The following is a 5,296-nucleotide window of genomic DNA, read 5'->3' as shown; positions in this document are numbered from 1 at the left end:
TCCCATTACACTTACTACAGTGACCACATAGGAATGTGCCTGGAGCAGGGAGTGACACCCAGGTGAATTACAAACCATGTCAGTTTCTCCCCCAGCCTCCTGAACTGACCCAAACACAAATGTGGCAGCATTAATATTGCCGTGGGGGTGACGGCATAAGGTTTGGGAGAACTCTCCCACACCTGTGCCCCTTTCCTTGCTTCCCGCTGTACTCAATTCCTCTGCTTTCCCCTTACAACCGATCATTCTTGCAAGTGACGGAGACACACACACCTCTGTCTGCCATGGAACCCAGTCAGCCACAGGGAGACAGATTCTTGGCCAGGGCTGACTAGCATTTGCATTCTCTTCATGCAAGCCACATCAAAGGGTACTAAAGGGAAAGTACCTCCCCACCTGTGACAGACAATCAAGCAGAATGACAGAGCCAGGTGCACTTACTGATATTCCCAGCACTGGCACCAAATTACAGCACATTAATGCCAACTTCTGAGAAAGTCAGATTTATGTTGCTTCCGGTAGACTTAACGAGGATGACTTTTAACTTTTAAAGGAAGAACAGTTTAGCAAGCAGACAGCACAGGCTTTTAAGGTTCTTATTACACAAAATAAACACCTGAATTTTACCCCAGGCCTATGATGTGGCAGAGACAGCCCTGTTTTTCAAACTTTAGGTCTTCACCCATGAATGAATGGGTCATGAAATCAAGTGGGTTGAGACCAGCATTTTTACAGAATGGAATAGACTAGAATAGAAAATATCTGAGAGTTTTATGCACAATTAGGCCAAGTGCTTTTTGGTGATAACTTTTAAAGATACATATAGATGGATTGCAATGTGAATGTTTTTATTACTGTTGGTCATAGTCAAAATAGTTTGAAAGCTGCTGAAATACTAGATGTATAGAAATATATATGTGCATTTTATCAAAACAAATGAAAACAACCTCTCCGGAGTAACGAATTATATGAAGGTAATGGGAAACCCAAGTCATTCACCCAGTGTCTTCTGTTCTTAATGGTATAATTTCACTTTATCACAGAAAGTGTGTGTGTGTGTGAGAGAGAGAGAGAGGGGAAAGGCAAGAGGGAGAGAAAGATCACCAATGAGAGTGTTCTGAGACTCAGGGCAGTCTCTCGCCTGGTAACTGGAGCTGTCTCAGGGAGGGAGAAAACCCAGCTGATTGGATTCAGCTCTTCCAGGTCCCAGCTAGTGAGTAGACTTATGTTATCTCCTGAAAATACAGACCAAGGCTTTTCTTTCTTCTGCCTCTCTCACAGTGTCTTATCACAGCAGGTGTCTGAGAACTTTGTATTGACCTGAAAATCTGTGCAGGACACAGTGGTGGACTTATTGAGATAGTTCTCTTTTAATGTCTTCATATAATTTACCCATAAGGTTTTCAAGTATTCCCTCTGAGCTCACATGAAGTGCCCCCTGTGTGAGGAGTGCAGAGGGGTCTCCTGGCAGTCCCCAGTTCACAATGCTTATAGATCAGGGCTGGACAGGAAGTGAGCAACGTGGGTGTCCACAAGTCCAGTTCTAGGGGTTTGTTCTGTGCTTGTGCACAAAGGATTGTATACATTTGTGCTGTGAAGCAAGTTTTGAAATACCAGAACAATCTAAACGCCTATGGATTGGTAATTGCCTGAATAAATGATGATACCAACCTGTTGGTCAGGAACTGGTGTGGGGTGTGTTTGGTTGAGGTGACTGATTAAACCTACCATGCCTGAGACAGTGAGACATGGGCAAGGATGGGGCTAAAACTAAGCTGTATTAGAACAAGAGCATCTCTTCTGTTCTCAGGACCTCCTGAGGAGGGCCTTCTACTACCCAGGCCGATGTCCCCTCTGGCTATGGCTGCAGTCTGTTGATTTTTATTATGTCTACCTTGACATGATAGAGAATGTGTCTAAATATATTATTTACCCAATATCCCTTTGACTTAGTGACTAACTCTTTCTCTACCTTTTCCTGAATAGGGTTAAATAATCTCATTCCTATTGTATCTTTTTTCCTTCACCATCCTTTTCATTATTTTCCTATTTGCATGGGTTAAAATGGAAATATAGACTGGAAATCTGAACTATATACCTTTGCAATCATTGATATAGGTTAACTTATTAGGGTCAGGCAGTATCTTTGTGTGTCCTGTGCTCCACTACCATCATTGGTCCCCACAGACATCTTTTCCACAGTTCTCGGCATCTTTCACATGCCTTAATCATTAGTGGAGTAAACTAATTTGAGTGTGGGAGAAAGTGGTGCCAAGAGGTGGTTTGAGGACTTTGGCCTCTCCATAGCCAACTTTAGAGGTGATCCCAAGTAAATATACAATCTAGCTACCTCTAGCTTCAATTAAGCCTCCTTGCTCCTTCTCCCAACAACATGTGCATCCCGAGAGTGTCCAGCACTGTTCAGGAGTAGCTGCTGGTTTGGGTACACTGTGTGACAAACCATCCCTTTGACATTTCAGCCGCTACTGAAAAGGGGATCAATGGACTGGCTGGCATTCTGGGAGAAAGTCTTTTGATTTTTACTTTGCTCTCAGATTGAGAGAATGAAGGGTGTTTCTATCTTTGAAAACAGTGGTTCTTATTCAGTCTGCCCAGTACCTTTAACCCAGGCTGCCCCACCCACGCCCTAGAGGGCAGACATCTAAGGAGGAAGCTCCAGGCTCTCAGCTGCACTCAGACATGGTAGACGTTCCTTATTCCTGCTTTTTCTCCTTTTTTCTGGTGTTGTTCTTGAATTCCTGGGCCATGAATTTGGCTTTCCCCATTTAACACTTAGCATTCTTTTAGACAAATCTCAGCTCTGTTCACATCTAAATATCCCCAGAAACTACTTAAGTGTCAGAGCCTGGGATCCATCTGTTGCTGTTTGTGTTGCCATTGTCAGATCTCGTCACTTCATTAGAGACACTTGGAAAGGAAAGGAAACTGAGTCATGGACAAGGTTCAAATTCCAGGTTAGTATGTCCTTGAAACAAAAAGGGTGTCCTGATGACAGGTTCCGGCATAAAATCCTCACAGGGCTCTCAACTCATCCTGGCTGCTGTGGTTTCTCAAGTCATCCACTTCTCTCATAAAGTCCAAGCCTTTTTGGGGTGGATGACACTTGTGTGTGACATTTAGACTATATGTGTGCCCTGCCTCAGTTTCAAATACAGTCCGTGGGAGTCCAGAGTTTCAAAAAATAATCTCTGAGTTCTACTGTCATTCTGATTTGTTAGGCTGGGGACATCTCTAAGATGATATGGGAAAGACTTATCATGGAATTTTGTGGTATTCTATTACCCTATTACCCCCTTAATCTAATCCTTCCAACCACTATCATTACCTTCTCAGACTTTTTCATCTGAATCAGTAATTCTAAGGATTGCTTACTCCTCCAATATCTATGTGCTCAATGATTTTCCAGGTGAGGTGTTTTATGGAGCTTTTCCATAGTGAGGGATAAGGAGATGACTGTAGCTAACCCGTCCTGGTCAATTTAGAACCAGATTATCTGTTTGGGTATTGTTTGAAAAGGAAAACCTACCTTCAGTCAACTAACACATGAGAGCAAATGATGAAATTAGAAGAAACTGACCTATCTAGGTAGGATTCTATATAGGAAATTGAGAGGAACTAGGCATCACAATAATTTTTTTGTTCCTTCTCGTTGAATATTCTGTCCTTAAAGGAAGACAGTCATGAGAAATGAACTTACATGACTGGTGTAAGTTTCTGGCACAAGCTGAGGGCCACTTATAAAGCCTGGAAGGGACACATTTAATAGGATAATAATAAATTTCTGAAACAATGAAGAGGGACAAAAAGTGTAAGAAAAAAAATGTAACTTCAAATATTATGACAGGTACCAGGAATGAAAGAAAGATGAAACAGTATCAGGAGGGCCACAGTCAGCACCCGTATGAAAGGGGTTATTAATATTATTAAGAAGCCAATTGAAAAATTTTAAGAGGAAATAATGGGAAAGATGTAGGAACATTTATGATTTCCCAATGTCTATATAATAATCCCAAAATATGATTGTTAGAGTAATTCAGTATTTTAACATGAGGTAATGCATTTCTTTGTTGATACTCTTGTCTAAAAGATTTGGGGGCACAAGGTAAAGAGAATCTCAGAGGTATTATTAAAATTGGCAGAGATTACCGGTATTCCTAGGACTCTCTTCCACTAATCAGGTACCTGTGGGAAGTCTCTCCTGCTAAAAACAGAGCAGCTCATAAATTCCTAATGCCCCTTGCTAACAACATCTCTTTTCAGAAGCAGATGGATCAATAAGAGTAATGCTGATCAATGCTTAATTCTAAGAAAAAAAGGTAGATCCTTTTGGTAAAGTGAAGTGAGTTGAACCTTGGGAGATGGTAGCTGATGGACATTTGTTCTTCCACAGTCCATTCACTCCACTAAAGGTAATTTCACCCCAGTTCCCTGTGGAGTGATTACCTCCCCCCCCTACAGCATGCAGTCTTTTGGGGCATGTCAGTGGGATTTCCTGCCTTCCCCTAGCCAAGGGATGGCTGCTGGACTTAGCTAGACTAATCAGATTCACTGTCTCTCTTAGGACTTTTAATTTTAAGTCCCCTGACACAAGGAGAGAATAATTCCTGCCACCCTGCTTCTGTCGGCTTCAGAGCCTGGTTCCAAATCTTCTCATTAGTCTGTGAGCTTCCTGATAACTCTCCCAAGAAATTCCATTGTTGTTTAACTTAGCCATAGTCTGTTTCTGCTGCTACTAACCTGAAAATTGTATTGAATATGACATCCATAGACACTTTATTGAATATTACACTTTATATCATCCTTGTGATAGCCCAGAGGAGAACAGAGGGCATGAATGAGGCATCTATCTGATATTTCAAAATCTCAAAAAAAGAGATAGGTATGTTGAAATAGCTGGAGCCTGTAAAGGGGGAAGTGGCTTAAGATTGCAAAAAAATCTGAAAAAAATTATTTAAAAAAATATCTTGGTGTGAAGGAAAAAAGAGAGGAATAAAAGGAAGCAAATAGGTCACTTCAATGAAATCAGATTGTAAAAGAACACACACGCATACACACACACAAACACAAGATCAAAGAACAGTGCATTACTAAAGGGAAAAAGAAAGATTGGTGTAAAGGAGTGAAAACTGTAGCTGGAGGGCTGAAGCCAAGAAAACAAATGAATCGAAGCTTATGGAAAAATCCAGAGGCATCAAAATGATATTTTGTTGGATGTGACTAGAGTGAAAATGGCCAGGATTGTGTACTGAGACTGATGTTCTAAGGCTAACAGATG

The sequence above is a fragment of the Camelus dromedarius genome, chromosome 3 (genome assembly GCF_036321535.1).
Source record: "Camelus dromedarius isolate mCamDro1 chromosome 3, mCamDro1.pat, whole genome shotgun sequence".
NCBI lineage: Eukaryota > Metazoa > Chordata > Mammalia > Artiodactyla > Camelidae > Camelus > Camelus dromedarius.
This window is presented reverse-complemented; position numbering follows the sequence as displayed.